At 34.4% G+C, this 22,994-nt stretch overlaps 1 non-coding gene across 1 annotated transcript; it reads left to right on the top strand.

The window, feature by feature from the left end:
* The first annotated feature begins 912 nt into the window (after positions 1 to 912).
* On the top strand, positions 913 to 1,018 carry LOC121215155 (small nucleolar RNA R71). The gene has a single exon (XR_005910884.1). It is a non-coding gene; the product is annotated as a small nucleolar RNA R71 (small nucleolar RNA).
* The last annotated feature ends 21,976 nt before the right edge of the window (positions 1,019 to 22,994 follow it).

A 22,994-nucleotide genomic window follows, 5' to 3' on the forward strand; every position in this document is an offset into this window, starting at 1 on the left:
ATTTCTACTCCTACAAAGTCTAAATTAAAATCATCCAATAATTAAAACAAGTCTTTATAAAATTAAAATAGTTCAATTGTCTTCTTCATCCATCTCCTCGTTCCCATCATTCTCCTCGTCTTCTCCTTCCTCCTTGCTTTTATGCACTTCTTCTTCTTGTTCCGTATTCGTCAGCCCGAACATGTCAAGTGTGTAATTGGGGACTCAGATGTTATTTTTCCTTGCAAATTCTTGGAATATTGGTCTCGACTCTTGCATTCATTGTATCATCCAACCAAGCTTTGGATGACTACTTTCACCGATGTCTGGTTGAGCTCGTTTCAACCTTTACGATGGAATCGGTGAAGCCGTCGCTTCCTATTGTTGCTTGTTCCAATCCTTTATTTGTTTGGCTCACAATTTTGTGTACTATTAGAACAAGGTGTCACCAATAATACTTTTGGACGGTTTGTTTTGCCAAGATGGGTTATAAAAATTAGATTGTAGTCCTTACCTTCCTCGATTTTGGTTTTTGTTACCTATGTAATACAAGGATTCTGGTTTGATGGACATTCTTCAAACAAGTGTCCTTCCCCACAATAAACACAGGCTACATATTTGTATTGATTCAGTGGCTGAGCTGTAAAATTATTAAACCCATTAATGGTAAAATTTTTAAGCATTGAGGAAATCGAAGATACTTGAGATACTAGTGAAGTGAGAGCATCCACTTCATGAACTCCAGTGACTTATCTTCCTGACACTACTCGATTGGTTAGCCATTGATAATTATTGCTGGTAATACTTTCAATGATTTCATAAGCCTTATTATAAGACTTAGAAAGGAGAGTTCCATTAGCCGAAGCTTCTTCTACCATTCTCGTGTGAGCATTGAAACCATTATAGAATGTCTCAAGTTGAATGCAATAAAGGATTCCATAATGAGGGTACTTTCGTAATAATTCTTTGTACCTTTCCCATCCTCATACAAGGACTCGTCATCCATTTGTTGGAAAGTAGTGATCTCGTTCCTCAACTTAGCATTCTTGCTAGGTGGGAAGTACTTCATAAGGAATCTTTCAGCTAACTCTTGCCATGTGGTGGCAATGAGTTCAACTAGGCTCAAGCCCTAGCCCTTAGCGAATATGGGAACAACTTTAATCGTAGTGCATCTTTGGGTACTCCAGCTAGCTTGAAAGAATCGCTCACCCCCATAAGCAATCTTAATTGGCCCACTGTCTGAAGCATCTGGAACATGACTGGCTTTAACTCAAATTGTTGTGCCTCGATTTCGAGTCTCCTAATACCCATATTAAGTTCATGAAACATTAGCACGGCATACTATCTTAGAGCTCTATCCCTATCATAACCAATAAGGTTTTGCTCTGTTTTCTTGATTTAGATTTTCATAGTTCATCTCCTTGGTCCTTCTCTGAATTGCTTATCTTCTTCTTTGTCGAAAAGTCTTTCAATTTTGGGATCTACAGGGAGTAAATCAATAATTCAACCAATACTCATAAATACCTGAAACAATCACAGAAAAAAATTAGCTAAGTTACAATTGAACAGAAAAAATAAACCAAAATGCAATATTAACAAATTCACAAATAATGATCTTTAAAACTATCCCCAGCAACGGCGTCAAAAACTTGGAATGATGGAAATGTGCAAGTGTATACAATCGCAACAAGTAATAAAGTGACAAATAAATGTCGAGTTATCATACCTACAGGAACTGTGCAAAGAAATATTTATGAAATAAATAATTTAACAAGTTGGTTGTGAAAATTTTATGATTTGAAAAGGGGTTTAATTAAGATTAAGAATTAAAATAAGTAAAATAAAATAAAAAGAACAATTTCCAATGCACGATTTCAAAACAAGTTTTAATCAATATGACAAAAATGCGCTAGATCAATTGCATTCTTTAACTTCACATTATCAGAACCATCTTCATGTTTGTTACAAATTTAATTCATGGCAACTCGGCAATTTGCTAACATATGAACATACTCACCTACCAAAATTCATTTATCTCTTGACTATATCTCTATGTCAATTCAACCGATTAAAAAAATTTTAATAAGCAAATGTGTTAATGCACATACATACTTATGAAATTAAAATAATCTCTTATACATATCACTATGCCAAATCAAAAAATTAATTCAATTTTCATAAGCAAGTAAAAGATTAAGTGAGGTAACAATATATCTCTATATTGAAACAATTTAATCAAAAAATCCTGCAAGTTATGCAAGACCAATGTATTATTTAATATCATCGCTAATTCAACATTCAGCTACCTTAGAAAATTAAACATGCACCAATTAGATATTGTGTCCATTAATTACAATCTCAATCCACTTAACAATTAATTCAATTGTTACTTTACAATTTAAATGCAAGCATAATACATAAACATGATTTTATTTAATTGAACAAATCAACAAGGCCTATAACAACACAAACATGATTTTTAATAAATTAAGCAATAGAAAGCAATCAATCTAACATGAATTAAATTTACGTCATTTTAATTAAATCAAAAGTAACAAAAAAATGATCATTCATCATAACAGAAAGAGTGGGGAACTAGAAACAAATCTAATGGCTCTCTGATCTTCTTCTCTGCTTGTTCTGTCAATTCGAGGCCTCTCTGAACACTCAAGTGATGCTACTCCAAGGTGAAAAAAGCCTCTTTCTCAAGAAATCAGAAAAGGAAGGGACAAGAAAGAAAAATGGAAAACAAAGGGAGAAAAGTGAGTGAAGAGAGAATGTGTTGTGAATGAATTGAGTTGAGTTCACTTTTGAAATGAGTAGCAAAGGGAGGTATTTATAGGTGGGATTGGCTGCTAATTTTAGCTAGAAATATCAGCCATTAACTTCCCCTATGACCGGCCAGCGCTCATGCATTTGTTGATGATTTCAACCTGCTACATTTGGCTAGGGGTAAATCAACAAAAGCATAATAAGTGGAGGGGTTTGAATGTGATTTCAAGGATATTTCAAGGATACTTCAAGGGCTGATTTGCAAGTCAATAAATTAGCTGATTGGAGCAGATTGGGCTAGCATTTTGGATGGTTTTGGGCAGCCTGATTGCTCATTTGGATCAGCCTTTCGTATTAGTACAACTAGGCCTCCTTTCCATAATATAATCAATAATAATTATTTAACCCAAAATAAATTGGATTAAAATTAAAATTAATTATATTATGTATTAATATTCATAATTTGGACCGTCTTAGGTTGAAAAATTTATTCGCCTCAACGCTTTAGAAATCGCTTAACGATTTGATCTTCTAGCAGTGTCTGCCGAGCCAATTTTCACCCTTTGTGAAAATCTGTCAAAAATAAATAAAAAATTTATGAAAATTTTATTATATTTTTCGACAAGAATTACTACAAAACTACATGAATTTGAGTTAAAAAGGGCATGAAAAAGTCTATATATTTTTGTGTTTAAGTAGTTTATGTGACCGACAAAGAGCCTGATAGGTGATTCTATATACACATAGTACGTAGAGCTCAATCAGAAATAGATTAAATATTGGAACCAGAGAAAAAACAAAAGATGGATGTCCTAGCTTCGCTTAAACAAAAAGCAATACCAATACCTCGAAAAGCAACGGCAAGAGTAGCATTCCAAAAATGGAATGGATGATAAGATGGATGCAAGAGACGAGCCCAGTTCTTCAAGAATTTGCACGGAAGAACAATATGAGAGTACCAAACTATCTGCTAGACATGTTTGGTTTGATTCATTCCCATTATGAAGAAAAAGTGCAAGGAAACAAGGAAAGGGAAGATAGTGAAGATGAAGAAGGTGATGAGGAAGGGGATGAGTTGGATTCCCAGGAGGAGGAGGAGGATTGACCAAACTTTTCAATTTTTAATTTATTTTGGGAATATAATTAGCTTGGGATAATTTTTATTGCTTTAGGAGTAGCTTTAATAGTAGATTTCTATATATTTTCTTTCTTTTCTATTTCAAATTTTCTATGTAGGAACCGCAAATGACAGAAGCACGACATGTACGAGCTTTCAACAAACAAGGAAGGAAGCAACCCACCATTAGACAATGGCAATATCACAATCAATAGGGTAACTTCTTTCCTTATATATTCAGGGCCACACATTCAGGAGCATATGCTATCTAAAGTGTGAGGGTAACATAGGAAATTTTTTTATTTTTCTTATTAAAGTGTGCTTGAGCTTGTAGAAATACAAGTGATTGGTTAGGAGCATATATATAGGTCGGTTGTGTTTACTATAGCATCATAGTGAATGATTTTAAATTTCCAATTTTTAGACTAATAAGTTCTATATATTACATTGTAAATAAGCATTAAGTAATTGAATATACCAAATGTCATAGAAAATATAGGGAAACGAGCATGCTAGTTTGAATGATAATTAGTTAAATTTGTGATTACTTGATTGATTAAATTTGTGAATACTGAGATACCTAGGGATAACCTAAGGCATTGTTTGGTATAACCTAGAGTCAAAAAACTAAACCTATTTATGGATCGTTGGTAATTATTTTGAGCCAGAAAACATTTCTTGATGAACCTCTATACAAAAATCGAGCCAAAACACCAATTTGTACTTACCTTTCTTTCTTTGGTCCTAGAATTGCATGAATTTAGACGTCTGGTCATACACATTGAGGGTTAAGTAGATACATCATGGTAGATTTTGTAAAATCAAAGTGAAATGGAAAGAAGCAATGTGATATAGTGATTATAGGATAGTCAACAAGTGAAAAACAGAAGAAAAAGTCAAAAAAGTCAAAAAATAGAAAAAGTATTTGAAAAATAAAAGCATTGTGAGCGAGAAGTGTTGAAAAAAGTCAAATGTGACAAGTCACAAAAATAAAAAAACTCAGTCATTAGTACACAAAAACTCATGAGCTAGACATAATTACTTTATTATGTTGTGACTTCCTATGTAGAGAAATAAGGAATGTGCAAGAATGAGAAATACGGCGATAAGCAGGCAAGGGTTATTAATGGGGAGAACAGAGGACAATACGATATGCCAAACTACATTCGTGCTTGAAATTGTTTTGATGCTTCTTGTTTTTTAATTCCATATTTGTCCTAAGCCTCAGAATGTTAAGCTGAAAAGTCCTATGTGATCTAGGTAAATCTATTCATGAATTAACCTCATATTGAGTAAATACAAGAACGACTATATGTACTCTGCTAGGATATTCAAATTACTTGTATGATTTATTGATGGATCCATATATTTGAGGACCTTACTATTTGTATACTTTTTACTATACTAAACTTATGTGTTTGAGATTGAAAATAGTAAGTCATTTACATATCAGGCCAGAATTATGTGTATATATGATTTCTCATAGCTATATGCTACTAGTTTTGTATCATGCTTGTTTAAGGGGCGTCTTTTATTTTTCATTTTTATCTTTCTTTGATTGAAGACAAGCAATGACGTAAGTGTGGGGGAGTTTGATCTATCGTAATTCGTTGTAGCAAATTAAAATAGTTTGCATACTTAAAGAGCTTCATTACTAGCAATTATGTAATGTTTTAAATAGTTTTTCAAATTTAGTTTTAATTCAAGAAAAAGTGTAATTTGAGTTGTTTTACGACCTTAGGGGCCGAACAAGGCCTAAAGGAGGGCTAACGTACTTAATGAGTGTGCAGGACACCATTCAAAGGTATAAGAGCTCGAGGTTGGTCGCCATGTTGAGACATGGGAGTCAAATGTTGTAACATAGGGAGCAGAATACAAGAATTCCAAGCTTACCTTTGTTGTTCTGACACAGCTAGTCGATGTCGCGACACAACCTTAAAGCTGAACCTAAGCCAAGCAAACTGCCTTCGATGTCGTGACACAAGCACTAGATGTCACAACACCGACCCAACACAGAAATGATTATGAAATGAGGACGTTTTGGTCTGTACAATATATTTTTACGTAAAAATTTCAGTCAACCTAGGGCTAAGGACTACGGCCAACCGTAACTCTATAAATAGATTCTTTAGACACTTGTTTAGGGACAACTTTTGTAACACCCTAAACCCGTATTCGTCACCAGAATAGGGTTACAGAACATTATCGTAGATTACATTTCAACATAATCAAAAATATAAATCATTCACTTCACATCATCAATCATAGCAAATTCCATTAATAACATACATATTATCCCTTATACGAGCCTTCAAGGCCCTAAAACAGAATAGAAACAAATCGGGACTACATCAAAAACATATAGAATTTTTCAAAAAAAAGATGAAAATTTTTAAACTGCAGGGGTCACACGGTTGTGTGGCCAGGCCGTCTATACACCCGTGTCTCAGGCCGTGTGGACATTCGAAGTGGGGGTACACAGCCGTGTCCCAGCCCATGTCTGTGCCCGTGAAATTCATTGACTTGGGTCACACAGCCAAGCCACACGTTTGTGTGCTAGGCCGTCTACCCTTCGATATGGCTTCACATGCCCGTGTGCTAGGGTGTGTGCTAGGTTGTGTAACAACCTGACTTGCAACCCTTTGAAAACTATAAGGGACACACGGCTGAGTCGCCTGGCCGTGTGTCACACATGGCTGAGACACACGTTTATACCTCTGCCCGTGTGAACGAAAAATAGGCCAATTCAGGCCATTTTTCTCACCCAAACATGCATCCACCTACAACCAATTTTCCACATATAATCAAGCACTTCAAAGTGCACCAAACCATGCTATAACAAACTATCCAATTAAGGTGCATAAGCATACAACCAATGTGCTCAAAAGGAACCTCAATCACAACCATTAAATATGTATATCCATATACATAAATTGGCCAATAGTTCAACAAATTTATAGCTAAACTTATGTCATAACTTACCACTTTGTTTACCTATCAAAATTCACACCAAAAGTACCAAATATGCCATTTTACATCTAGCACCAATAACCATACATGTCATCAATAACTATTATACCAATTCACCACATTCAAACATATCAAATGACCATTTATAATATACATTTTTATCTACCATTTGAACTTCCATCATATAGTTATCATGCATCTCAAATATACATATATCTAACTTATACATATTTGACCATAACTCGTCCATATATATATAGTTTAATTCCATACCAAGTTAAACCATATCTTGACCATTTTGAGGTCAATTCATCATATATTACTTTGGCCTTACAAACATGCTTTAACACAATACAAAATTAACACATATAAACAAAGCACCAAATGTACCAAGGTTCATCACCCAAAATGACATATACATGCCAACCCCATCAACTAACATTCAACTAATCATCAATCATAAGTTCACCTATACATGCCATTATAACCTTAACCAAGGCATTAAAATCTACCGATATAATTGCTACACAGTGTGATAGATCTCCAACAAGCTTCCAACCCGATCGAGCTTTCGATAATTTAAAAAGTAAAGGAGAAACAACTACGTAAGCAATGAGTTCTTAGTAAGCTCGTATAAAATTTATTCATATCAATCCATTTCAAATATGAAATTTATACATATCAAGAGTAATCCTATACCAATACTGCAATATACATGAAACCATATTCAACAACTCACCATTCCCTTTTTCATTATTTTACACTTCAAGTATGAACTTAACATTTCATTACCTTTCCACACCCGTTTCATATGCATAACACACAAGACATAAGCATATCATCAACCATAGTCACAAACTAGTGCATTTAAACATAGCTCTTTTGGGAATTAATCACACGATAAACCATTTCATAAGAAATTACATAATTTTAAACCTTACCACTCTTTCATAATTTTAATCACATGATAAACTAGTGCATATTTCCATTTGGACACTTACCATTACATTGCATAACCATTAAATTAACATGGCATGATCCAACCAAAGCTTGGCCAAAGCCTAATCATTCACACGAAACATATTGTCATACATGATACAAATCATATGTACATTAGCATAAATTGCTATTTAATCTCACCATGTATCACTTTAATCTATTACTCATCTTAGCCTGCGTAATTTCCATGTATCACCATATCAAGGATATTCATATAGTTTCATGTATTAAATCATATTGTTTTCTTTACCATTTCATTTGCATAACACATAAGACATAAACATAACATTACTTAAATCATACTTTTCATAATCATGAATGTTCTTACTTGAATCATCGATACATCATACCTTTCTATAATTGTCGTAGTGAAATAAATTGGAACCCTTACTGGTTCATCTCTTTTCATGCCCGTTGAACCACTTAGAATAATACCGGATATGCTAGAAAGCTCACACGAAGTGTGCTAAACATATAGTCATAGCTCACACGAACTGTAAAATAGGTCTCCTCAAACAAGTTGTCGGTCGAAATGTAAGCTACACGATGTTGCTTACACAAGCTGTCGAGTATCCGCAACTAATGTCGGACCTCAGCCATCGGTAGGACATTCAAGACCAGCGTCTGAGACATTGTAACCTGTGTTTGCTCAAACAAGATGTTGCTCACACAAGCAGTCAAGTAACTGCAACACATGCCGGAAACTCAACCACCGGTACGAAGTTTAGGACTAGTACCCGAAACACAGTAACCCTAATGACATGTCATTTGTATCCTATATATTCCTAAGGTTCAAACGAGACTCGATAGTCATCGTATGTCGTTGAATTTCCCTCGTTTCATTACAAACATAACTTGTATAATAACATATATATATATCGATTCATTTTCAATAAAATTCATATAATAAAATTAAATTTAATCAAGAATATACATAGTACAGTTCATACGAACTTACCTGGCTAAATTGCAAAAATACCAAAGTTTAGGGGCATTTGGGTAATTTTCCATTCTTTTCAATTTTCCACCCGATATTGATCTAAATTAATAATTTCATTCAATATATTAATTTATACAATAAAACAATTCCTTTCATCCAATTTGGTCCTTTTTATATTTTTACAAAATTACCCCTAAAGTTTTACTTTTATTCAATTTAGTCCCTAAGCCCAAAACATGCAAATTAACCATTTTTAATGCCAAATTATGACAACCAAATATTCATGGCACCCATATCATCCCACATTTGCAAAAATTTCACCTCAAATCCTTGAAATTTTATTATTTTAACAATTTAGTCCCTAATAGGAAAATTCATCAAAACTCAGTTAACAAAATACTTTTAATTATCAATCAACATTCCAAATTCATCATTTAACATAAAAAATCACAAGATTCATCAATGGCAACATTTAAAATCTTTAACAGTTTAAAAATCAACGGTACAGGCTAACTGGACCTAGTTGCATCGATCTCAAAAACATAAAAATTGCAAGAAACGGGGCTAAATTGAACTTACATGCATGAAATTTCACCATGGACGAAACTTAGCCTCATGCTTTCATGGACATTCGGGTTGTTGAAGATGAAAAAAAAAGATGATAAGAATTTAGCCTTTTGTTTTTATTTTATTTTAATTAATTATCAAATTACCATTTTACCCTTGGTTAAATAATAAATAAAACACCAAAGTCATGTCCATATTTGTCCATCACATAAATATATGGCATAATTACCATCAAAGGAAGATTTAATTTCACAATTGGTCCTTCAATTAAATTAAATTCTAATTAAATAAACTTATTTACAATTTAATCCTAAACTAATTAGTACTAAAATAACAATTAATCCAAAAGCTAGTGGATTCAATCATAACACCACCGCTTGGAAACTTTGAACATGGTTTAATTACCATTTAAGTCTTTTTTCCTTTATTCAATTAACCATTTAATAACTCAAATCAAATAGTGATCAAATTTTATATCTTTTACAATTTAGTCCTTTTTAATTAATCAACCATCAAAACGTTAAAATTTTTCAATGAAAATTTAATACCACCTTAATGACACTCTATAAATATTTATAAAAATACTTATGGCTCAGTTTATAAAAATGAAGTCCCGATACCTCATTTTCTAAAACCACTTAACCTTAGGGTCTTACCACGTGAACTTAATAAATCACTTATATTACATAAATGATTAAATCAAAAACATTTTTAAAAGCATATATGTCTCGTAAATATTAAATAATAATATTTAAGAACTTGTCGAATTTGGTGGCCCCGAAACCACTGTTTCTGACACCACTAAAAATGGGCTATTACATCTTTGATAGTTTAGAATTTTCCTTGTAATTTAGTTTTCAGTTTTCAGTTTCTTTTAGTCTTTAGATTTATTTTTATTTTTTTGTTCATGTTCAAAGGAAAATATAATTTGTAGATTCGACCAACTCTCTGTGGATTTTTACGTTTCAAATCAATGAATACAATCAACATTCTCTTAAACTTTATCTTAATTTATTCTTTATGTTTATCTTATTCATCAAATTTACAATGTTTATGGATTCCATGAGGAACTAATCCTCTTATGGGGATTAGTGAGTGGAAATGTGATTAATTAATTATTGTGTAGCAGATTTAAGAGAATGTTGATTAAACTAGTTTTTGATTTTTCGTAATTCGGTGTAGCAGATTAAACTATTTTTCATACTTTAGGAGTTTGAACACAAGCATTTTCATTATATATTAGTATGTTTCCTTTGTTTAGTTTAAATCCAATAAAAAGTGCATTTTGAGTCTTTTATTGACCTTAGGGGCTGAATGAGTCCTAAATGTGAGCTAATATACTTAGTGAGTGTGCAGGAGACCATTCAAGGGCGTAGAAACTCAATGTTGGTCGTTGCATTTCAAAACGGGAAGTTTAATGTCGCAACAAAGGGAGTAGAATGCAAGAATCTTGAGACTGGCTTTGGTGTCGCAACATAGCCATGGGATGTCGTGACACACCCCTAAAGCTACCTTGAACCTGAGAATAATGCCTTCAATGTCGCGTCTCAAGCACTAGAGTGTCGCGACATCGGTCCGGTACGGGAAATACTTATGAGCAAGGGGCATTTTGGTCTGCACAATGAATAGTTAATACGATAACGACAGCTGACCTAGGGTCAAGGACGATGACAACTCTAACTATATAAGTAGGATCTTAAAGCACTTGTTGAGAGAGGCCTTGGACATTCTAAGTTTTCTTTATAAATTTAGTTTTCATTTTTTCCCTTTTCTTAGGTTTTAGATCATTTTCCAGTTTATTTTTATTAGCGTTCGTCGGAGGATCTAATTTGTAGATTTGATCAACCTCTTTGTGGATTCTATGCTTATCAATTAAATACAATCAAGATTTCTCTTTACACTCTATTCCTAAGTTACACTTAACGTCTATTTATTTTATCAATTTTATTGTGTTTATGAAATCAGTGAGGAACTAATCCTCCTATGGGGGATTAGTGAGTGGAAGTGTGATTAATTAATTGTTATGTAGAGTTTTCTTAGCACAGCAGGCATTTGGGAGAGGAAGAACTTATACCCTAGGTTTGACAACCCTATGAAGTCATTTAGGTGAGAATTAACCCAAAATTGGTATGGTCTATCTGTGAACACCTTAGCCCCGAACCGGTCTAAACTGTGAGGTCGAGAGATAAGTAGTTCTTGACTCGTTAGTTTAGAGGAAGATTGAGAGGTCCTACTAGGGTAACAACTAATTGATTGAATAGAAACCAAAATATGAATTAGATATGATCATCGAAGTTAACTAATCACCCATGCTTAGATTTGATTGAGTTTAAAAATTCAATTTTCTGTCATTCTTATTTTATGCATGTTATTTATTTCCTTAGGTTATATGCAATTTCTCCCTTTTATATTTCATTGTAATATGACTTATTTAAAATACTAATTAGATCTATTTGCGTTTAGGTTAGAATTAATCTAGTACTAGCCTCCATTGGGTACGATCCTCGAAGTACTTACCCACTCTATTGTAACTATATTACAACCTAACCTGTATACTTGTAGACAACACCTTTATATTTTATATTTTTTAGTTACAGTATTCATACTCTAAACATTGGTATGTCCGGAGGCAATCAATTTTATTAGCGGATCAGTTGTTTGAAATAGGAAAAACTTAAACCCTAGACCTGACAACCCTAGGAAGTCATTTAGCTGGGAATTAAGAAAAAATTGGTATTGCCTATCTACGAACCCCTTACACCAATCCGGTTTGGACTGTGAGGTTGAGCGATAAGTAGTTCTTGTCGACTCATTAGTTTAGTGGAAGATCGAGAGACCCGTCTAGGATAACGACTAGTTGATAGAGTAGAAACCCAAAATAGGAATTAGTTATGATCACCGAAGCGAGCTAATCTCCCATACTTAGAATTGGTTAAGTTTAAAGATTAGGTTTTCTTCTGTAACTATTTTTTGCATGTTATTTTTTTCCTTAGATTTATAGATAATTTTTTTTTATTTTATGTTCATCGTAACATAATTTATTGAAAGTGTTAATTGGATTTATTTTTTTTAGGTTTGTAATGCCCCAGTTCTAGCGGACACAAGGTCTAACGTAGTCTTTTAGAAGTATGATTGCCAGGGTGGTATTAGCCCAAGTGCCCCTTCTTTCCCCATACAGTGGGTGGATACAGTTATGTGTTTAAGATGATGAGGATTCCACGCCAGGTTGCTATTATTTGTTGGAATAAAGATGTGATCAAGTGAATTGGTATTGAGGTTTTGAGTCCATGTTAGAGGTATAGTGCGCCATTTTTCTATAGAACTGTGCAAGTTAAGTTATAAGGTAAGCTGGTTAGGAGCTGACCGAACGTGAACTAAGATAGTTAAAGATAAAGGAAATACTCAATTAGGTATCTCGAAAGTTGTGGACTTTGATAAGAGAATTAAGTAATGATATGACATTTGTCTAGTTCCAATAAAGACTAGATTGTATTAAAAAGACTTTAGGCTTGAATAAAGGGAGTTTCTTATTCTCTCTTCAAACACATTGAAAACTAAGGTTGAAGGAAACGAAAGTATTCCTTTAAGATGGATCTGAAGATCCTGAATATTATCAATGATTTCTCCATGTTAAGGTAAGTCTTATGGCCCTATAAGTAGAATTGTTTAAGTGCATAAAAAAGTAAGGCTCTATTTGGGGGATTATCTAGGTATAAGATGATTGTATAAGTTGTCCGAATAGGTTTTTTTATGGTGATCTTCTATTTTATAAGGCAGTGGTTGTTGAAATCCCTACTTAAATGATGGATCTAGAGTTCAAGCTATTGTTCGTGGTTGTCAAGTGAATCCCTAAGCCAACTCTTGTATTTATGGTAATATTGAGATGTTTCTGTAGAAAGTGATCAAACTATGAACCTAAAATTAGAAAAATATAGTATGATGGTGATGTTGTGGTGTGACTATGATATGAGTCTTGCATGTATAGTTCGTGTGGAATCTGATAAGTTAAGCATGTGATGGATATTTTGATAATGAAATAAGACTGTAGGGTGCTTATGGAATGTATGATATGATATGGAATGAAGTTTGCGTTAAGTCTCAAATGAGGTCAATGCATGAAAAGTCTACTTGATAAGTCTGTGTTTGTTCGTCACAGTGTAGTCAAAATGGGTCCATCGGGAGTTTAAACACATTCTCTAAAAGGAAAGCCCATGGCCATGACACCATATTGTGTAAGACCATAACTTGTGGGTTATGGCATTATATGGGGTGATTTAACAGAAGGTTATTACCTATTGAGATTTTCTGCGTGACCTAAGATGATAAAGGACAAACCTCATAAAATGTGAGCCTAGGCAAATCCCTATCGTGAACATGCTATGAAATGTAAACCTTTTGTGGCATATTTGAAATGGAAGCCTTCATGGCATTCTTTAAAATATTGGCCCTTGTGGCAACCATTTGAAGGGAGCGCCTCTATGGTGGGCCCTGAATGAAAGAAATGGAATGCATGACAAACTCTAAAAGAATGAAATTATTGGAAAACTCTAAAGAAAAGGTATGAAAGGAAATCTCTAAAATTAAAGTCTTTGTACCCATGTATAAAGGATATCTTTGCAGTGGATTCTGAAGAAACAACCTCTATGGCGAATTCTACAAGGTTTTTAGGGCACACATGAGATGCGCTACTCCGTAGTGTAATATAGAAGGGCTTTCGATGATGAACCATTAATGATGCTATTGCAGCAGACTCTATGCTACGTAATTGGCACTTCGTACATTGTCCTTAAATGCAAATAGTAATACTAGTAATATGAGACATATCCATGGGTATAATGGTAAGGTATTTAATATGATTAAGAATTTTACATAGATAGGGAATAAAGAGATATAGCGAAGTAATGAAAAATATATATTCTGGAAGTGAATGTAAACATGGTACGCTCTAAAGGAAATAACAATCATCTATGTATGGGTCTCTTTCCGAAACTTGATGAAGTCATGGCTTAGTGATTGAAGAATCTAGGTAAGGTCTCAAAGACACTGAAGAGATGGAAAAAGGCATTAGGGTAAGTTATGGAAATGAACGTGAGTATAAGAATGACAATTAAAGAAGTAATCATTAAAGGAAAAATAAAGAATAAGGGAGATGATATGATAATTGAAACATTGAATGTAACGCGCAAGTATGATTCGAGTAAATGAGTGCTTGGCTCAAGTGGGTTTTTTAGGGTCTTAGCCTAGAGGGACGACGCTAGGACTGCGTCGAAGGAGCGGTGCATTGGTCTATTATGCATATAGAGCAAGCTTGATGGTTGGATCGAATCTGAGCCAATAATTATAGAAATTTCTACTGGGGATAACTATGTAAACCACGGCATCAATTCAATCTTAATTGTAATTAAATTCTCTATGCATACTATTTAAAATTCCTCATTGTTTACACTTTTGTATTTTATTGAAAAGTTTGAAATTTAGTAGCTGTAATCTGTTGTAACTTGAATAATTAGGCTTAAGTACATTGTATTTTGTGTGGTTATACCCAAGATTTGAGTTTGGTTCATTGGATTGGATTTGGGGTGTTCCAAGTTTGGTATCAAAGCACAGTTTAACTGGTTCTCAGATCATGAAGATAAAGAAGCCCTATATGCATAATACGTCGAACTTGGTAGAATTTCTCAGGATGTTGAGAATTTTCTCATTTATAAGATTGAAACGTTAATAATGACTTAATGAAGAGTAATGAAGAAGAATGAAAATATAAGAGAAAGTTAAAGGATCACTTCATTAATTAAAAGAAATGTTATACAAGGTGGAAGAAAATAAAAGAAAATATAGGATAAAAATAAAAGAAATTAGTCCTCTCCCTTTGAGTGGTGCCTAGTAGACTTGGCTGGGACCTCTTCTGTTGTCTCCATTTCCTTTGGAATTTGCTCTAAGTTATTGAGCTCCTCATGATTCTCATCACCATTTATTTCGAGCGAGCTAAGAATAAAAAAACCAGTAATTTGTTTCCATTTTGATTGGAAATCTTCCCACTATTTACCAATGGGTTTGTAAACACTGAAGCCCAATAAATCTGTAGAAACGTCTCGAAGGAAGTCGGAGTCCACTTTACTCAAGTCCATGGAACTAGAGGCCACTTGGCGTGGAGAATCAGGTTAACCTTCCACTTTGGCAGTGCCTTAGTTAATTTTTTTGTCGTGTCCTCCAGATATTTCTTGAAGGCTTCATCGTTGGATTGGCGAAGACTATCTAACTTAGCCTCATAAAGTAGCTTCTGGGATTGGAGTTTTTCCTTTAAGGAGGACTCATTCTTCTCTAATGACTCGACTATGTTCTCCAACAATCTACACTTGTCCTCTATCTCTTTGTTTTTGAGCTTCTATGTCATCACACTTGAGTCGAGGTGCTCAACCTTGCTTTTAAGAGTTTGCTCCCTATTGTATTTCTCCTCTATTGTCTTAAATTTTGACTTAATCGATTCCTCCGTGTTGATAATCGTGGAACTCTTAATAGCTTGTACTCTAGGGATAGGGCTTTGGCAGAATTGGTCATCTGAGAGAATGGAGATGAACCCGACTTGGACACAATGTAAGAAGGAAAGCCTCTTTCCGTTGTTGAGGGATTTGATCATATTGGCTTTAAAATATCGAACTTAGAGAAACATCGGATGGCTCTGAAGCATAAAGGCTGCACCAGGGAAAGAAATCTTCACTTCCAACAGAGAAAGAAGGTTGTGATTGAGGAATGGAAGGGATCACAGGCAAATCCAAAGGTAAAGCTTAAAAAAGGACACTGAAAGTTGAAGGATCCGTGTCATGAATAGGGAATTAGTGGTATGGGCGAGTTCCACTAGGACTATGGGCGCAGGTGGTAGTGATGGAATCGTTGAAGAAGGAACTTATGGACTAGGATGTAACACCCCTAACCTGTATTCGTCACTAGAATAAGGTTACGGTTCATTACCGGAGATTACATTTCAACATAATCAAAAATATATATCATTCACTTCACATCATCAATCATAACAAATTCCATCAATAACATACATATTGTCCCTTATACGAGCCCTCGAGGCCCTAAAAATACATTAGAAACAAATCAGGACTAAATAAAAAACATTTAGAATTTTTCAAAAAAAAGATGAAAATTTTTAAACTGCAGAGGTCACACGACCGTGTGGCCAAGCCGTGTGACTCACAGCCGAGAGACATACCCATGTCTTAGGCCATGTGAACATTCGAAGTAGGGACACACAATCATGTCCCAGCCCGTGTCCCTGCCTATGTCACTCATTGACTTGAGTCATATGGCCAAACCACACGCCAGTGTGCTAGGTCGTGTACCCATCGAAATGGCCTCACATGCCCGTGTGTTATGCCATGTGCTAGGCCGTGTAACAACCTAACTTGCAACCCTTTGAAAGCTACAAGGGACACATGGACATGTCGCCAGGCCGTGTGTTATACACGGCTAAGACACACCCGTATGGACGAAAAATATGCCACTTTCAAGTCAATTTTCTCACCCAAACATGCATCCACCTACAACCAATTTTCCACATATAATCAAGCACTCCAAAATGAACCAAACCATGCTATAACAAACTATCCAATAAAGGTACATAAGCATACAACCAATGTGCTCAAAAGGCACCTCAATCACAACCATTAAACATGTATATCCATATACATAAATTGGCCAATAGTTCAACTAACTTATAACTAAACTTATGTCATAACTTACCACTTTGTTTACCTATCAAATTTCACTCCAAAAGTACCAAATATGTCATTTTACATCTAGCACCAATAGCCATACATGTCCTCTATAAAATTATACCAATTCACCACATTCAAACATATCAAATGACCATTTATAATATACATTTTTATCTACCATTTGAACTTCCATCATATAGTTATCATTCATCTCAAACATACATATATCTAACTTATACATATTTGACCATAACTCATCCATATATATATAATTTAATTCCATACCAAGTTATATCATATCTTGACCATGTTGAGGTCAACTCATCATATATTACTTTGGCCATTCAAACATGATTTAACACATTATCAAATTTACACATATCAACAAAGCAACAAATGTACCAAGGCTACACCACCCAAAATGACGTAAACATGCTAAACTCATCAACTAACATTTAGCTAATCATCAATCGTTAGTCCACCTATACATGCCATTATGACCTTAACCAAGACATCAAAATCTACCGATATAATCACTGCATAGTGTGATAGATCTTCAATGAGCTTCCGATAATCTAAAAAGTAAAGGAGAAACAACTACGTAAGCAATGATTGCTTAGTAAGCTCGTATAAACTTTAGTTATACCGATCCATTTCAAATATGAAATTTATACATATCAAGAGTAATCCTATACCAATACCACAAGATTCATGAAACCATATTCAACAACTCACCATTCCCTTTTGCATCATTTTTCACTTCAATTATGAACTTACATTTCATTACCTTTCCACACCCATTTCATATGCATAACACACAAGACATAAGCATATCATCAACCATAGCCACAAGCTAGTGCATTTAAACATAGCTCTTTAGGGAATTAATAACATGATAAACCATTTCATAAGAAATTACATAATTTTAAACCTTGTCACTCTTTCATAAACACAAGCATATTTCCATTTGGACACTTACCAGTACAATGCATAGCCTATAAATTAACATGGCAGGATCCAACCGAAGCTTGGTCGAATCCTAATCATTCACACCAAACATATTAGCATACATGATACAAATCATAAACACATTAGCATGAATAGCCGTTTAATCTCAACATGTATCACTTGAATCTATTACTCATCTTAACTTACATAATTTCAATGTATCACTATATCAAGGATATTCATATAGTTTCATGTCTTACTTCATATCATTTTCTTTACCATTTCATTTGCATAACACATAAGACATAAACATAGCATCACTTAAATCATACTTTTCATAATCATGAATGTTCTTACTTGAATCATCGATACATCATACCTTTCTATAATTGTCATAGTGAAATCAATTGGAACCCTTACTAGTTCATCCCTTTTCATGCCCATTGAACCACTTAGAATAATACCGAATTCACGAGAAAGCTCACACAAAGTGTGCTAAACATAGAGTCATAGCTCACACTTGCTATAGAATGGGTCTACTCACACAAGCTGTCGGTCAAAATGTAAGCTACACAATGTTGCTCACACATGCTATCGAGTATCCACAACTAATGTCTGGCTTTAGCCATCGATAGGACATTTAAGACCACCACTCGAAACATGGTAACCTTGGTCTTCTCACACAAGTTATAAGTCGTAACGTAGCTACACGGTGCTGCTCACACAAGCTGTCAAGTAACTGCAATACATGTCAAAAACTCAGCCACTGGTATGGCATTCAAGACCAGCACCTGAAACACGGTAACTGTAATGACATGCCATTTGTATCCTATATATTCCTAAGGTTTAAACAAGACTCGATAGTCGTCGTACGTTGTTGAATTTCCCTCGTTTCATTACAATATAAATTGTATAATAACATATATATCGATTCATTTGCAATAAACTTCATATAATAACATTTAATTTAATCAATAATATACATAGTACAGTTCATACGAACTTACCTAGCTAAATTGTAGAAATGCCAAAGTTCAAGAGCATTTTGGTAATTTCTTATTTTCCTCGATTTTCCACCCGGTCTTGATCTAAATTAATAATTTCATTCAATATATTAATTTAGACAATAAAAAAATTTATTTCATGCAATTTGGTCATTTTTGAAATTTTTACAAAATTACCCCTAATATTTTACTTTTACTCAATTAAGTCCCTGAGCCCAAAACAAGCAAATTAACCATTTTTAATGCCAAATTATGACAACCAAATATTCATGGCACCCATATCAGCCCACATTTACAAAAATTTTACCTCAAATCCTTGAAATTTTATTATTTTAACAATTTAGTCCCTAATCGATAAATTCATCAAAAATCACTTAACAAAATACTTTTAACCATCAATCAACATTCCAAATTCATCATTTAACATAAAAAAAATCACAAGATTCATCAATGGAAACATTCAAAATCTTTAACAGTTTTAAAATCGAAGGTACGGGGTAGCTAGATCTAGTTGCAGCGATCTAAAAAAAGATAAAAATTACAAGAAACGAGGCTAAATTGGACTTACATGCATGAAATTTCACAATGGCCGAAACTTAGCTTCATGCTTCCATAGACATTCGGGTTGTTGAAGATGAAAAAAAAAGATGATAAGAATTTAGCCTTTTTATTTTATTTTAATTAATTATCAAATTACCATTTTACCCTTGGTTAAATAATAAATAAAACATCAAACTCATGTCCATATTTGTCCATCACATAAATATATGGCATAATTATCAGGAAGGTTTAATTTCACAATTAGTCCTTCAATTAAATTAAATTCAAACTAAATAAAGTTATTTACAATTTAATCCTAAACTAATTTGGACTAAAAGAACAATTATTCCAAAAGCTAGTGGATTCAATCATAACACCATCGCTTGGAAACTTTGACCATGGTTTGATTACCATTTAAGTCCCTTTCCTTTATTCAATTAACCATTTAATCACTCAAATAAAATAGTGATCAAAATTTACATCTTTTATAATTTAGTCCTTTTTAATTAATTAACCATCGAAACGTTAAAATTTTTCAACGAAACTTTAATACCACCTTAATGACACTCTAAAAATATTTATAAAAATATTTACAGCTTGGTTTATAGAAATGAGGTCCCGATACCTCATTTTCTAAAACCACTTGACCTTAGGGTCTTACCATTTGAACTTAATAAATCGCTTATATAACAAAAATTATCAAATCAAAAACCCTTTTAAATTCATATTTGACTCAAAAATATTAAATAATAATATTTATGAACTTACTCGTCGGATTTGGTGGCCCTGAAACCATTGTTTCCGACACCACTGAAAAATTGGTTGTTACATAGGAAGTCTTTTCTTGAGTCGACCCACTTGGGTTTTGGGGAATCATTGTCCTTAGTAGTTAGGGCATCATCACTTTCCCTGGGCCTATTCTGATGCTTCTAAGTCACAGGTTTCTTGGAAGGAGCAGTTGAAACACTCTCCTTAGTATGAGATTGGTCTATAATAGCCCTAATATCCATCCTTGGTGTTTGAGTGGATGAAGTATGAGAATCTAGAATGGATCATACACCACCAATGCAAGTGTTAGATTCACTTGAAGAAGAAGAGGTTGGAAGATGAATATCAGAAGTAATAAGCCAATTCCGGGAACGTATCCTACTAAACTCGTAAAAGTAAAAAAGAAGCCTCTCTAGTTCGCCCGGTCAAAATCTGTGCTAAGACAGTATTGCGATTGTATGGCCAAGCATCAAAAGTCAAAGCAATATTGTAAACATCTAGCCAATTAATACGGTCAGTATTTTTGTGATCATTGGGGCTTTGATTTCATAAGCAACATTGGAAAACATTTCTAACTGTAACCAACTCTGCTAACTCAAGTGTAAGCCTCCTGTTTAGACACTTGAACTACTTATTAGCAATCTTCGAGTCCACATGCTAACTTTGAGAACAAACAGATTCCTTGGGAAGTGACCAGCAAATGGGAAAACCAAAAACATCCTTAAGCTTACAAGTAACTCTTATATTTTTTTTCCTTTCTCCAATGTAGATTAGAAAGACTATTTTGGATGATTAGGTGAAAACCTTGACGGACACTGAAGTGGGTCGAACCAACATCAGCCCCTTATCTAGTAATCATGAATTGGTAAAATTTCTGGAAGACTCCCAAGACTGTAGGCTTGTTTTGTTGGCAACAATCTATGAAGTAAGCCATAAAGGTCCACCAAGACAAGCCCGATAACTACCCTAGTGCAATGTCATACTTTAAAAGCACTTAACAGAAGAAAGGGTGTAGAGGTAGATGGAAGCCAACCTCTAATAGAATAAGAGAAAGGATAAAACCTTGAGAGTTGTCACTTAAACGACACCTCAGTGGTATTTCAATGTCGTAGGCAAATTTCGGATGAAAGAAGCCTCAAGCTATCAAGAATCGGTCCGCTTCTTCTTGAGTTGTGCTACATTCATACATAGGAGTGGAGGCTTGGGGAGGAGTATTTCCAAGCTCTTGGAGTTAAAATATGGTATGATTTTAGGGGGTTAAAATTTGGCCACTCTGGGTACGACCTCGACCACGAATACTCATTCTTGACATTCTTGTATGAAATAAGAAAGAGAACGAGGAATCAGAGGAAATAAGATTACCTTTGAGGACTTTGGAAAGTCGAAGAAGACAAAGGCAGAAAGAGAAGGCAAGAAAGCTGTTAAGGAATTTGAAAGGCTTGACAAAGTGTTAGAAAAAGGTTTAAAGTCTTTGTTTTATAGAAATAAGCATGCTCAAGAAGTTACTCCGCAAGGACTATTTACATTCTCCAATGCAAGTGTGACATCTATCAAAGAGGTAAGTATGTGGTGTCTATACTCGAGTGTTTAACCACCAAGATTTGATTTCACTCAGAGAAGCAATCTGATGATATCTTTTAAGATTTTTGAAGGGTATGCCAGTAAGAGGGAAAAGCTTGAAGTGTGGGTAAGGGAATTTGCATCGTCTCTGATTTATTCTTGGCGTGAACAACCAAATTCATCCTGGTAAATAAAATCCTACATGGATGAAAATTTCAAGGACGAAATTTTATTAAGGGGGAGAAAGTTGTAACGCCCCAATTCTGGCAGGCACAAGGTCTGACGTAGTCTTTTAGAAGTATGATTGGCAAAGTTGTAACACCCTTAACCCGTATCCATTTTTGGATTAGGGTTACGGAGCATTACCTTACAAATAGAACATTCAAACATACATTTCATACATCATTGAAAACATATTATAAAACATTCATTCACATACAAATTATCCCTAAATCGAGCCCTCGAGACCCTAAAATTTCCCTAGAAATGATTCGAGACCAATTTGAAACCATTTGGAAAGTTTAGGAAAAAGTTACAAATTTTGGAAAACATGGGTCACACAGCCGTGTGGTCAGGCCGTGTAACCTTCAAACTAGGGACACATGATTTTGTCCCAGCCCACATCCTCACCTGTATAACTCTCTGAGTAGAATCACATAGCCGTGTCACATGCCCGTGTGCTAGGCCTTGTAACTAATTGACTTGCATGCAAAGGAACCTATAGGGGACACACGACCGTGTCGCCAGGCCATGTGTCACACACAGTTGAGCCACACGCCTGTGTCTCAGGCCATCTGGACATAAATTTTTCGAAAATCAAGTTATTTCCAACACCAAATCCTGCATACACCTAAAGGCCTTTTGTGCACATAACCAAGACATCAAAAGCTTATCAAAACTTACCTATAATGACCAATTCAAGAGTCCTAAATCAACCAACCAATATGCCATTCAAGGCACCTCAATTACATTCTTTTAAAACTTACCTAAACAAGTATACTTTACCACATTTCAATCAACAACATCTAGCTCAATACATTCCCAAAACATGCCATATCTTAACCATAATCAAACCAACTTAACACATACCACTTGAGCCATTCAAA

The sequence above is a fragment of the Gossypium hirsutum genome, chromosome D02 (assembly GCF_007990345.1).
Source record: "Gossypium hirsutum isolate 1008001.06 chromosome D02, Gossypium_hirsutum_v2.1, whole genome shotgun sequence".
NCBI lineage: Eukaryota > Viridiplantae > Streptophyta > Magnoliopsida > Malvales > Malvaceae > Gossypium > Gossypium hirsutum.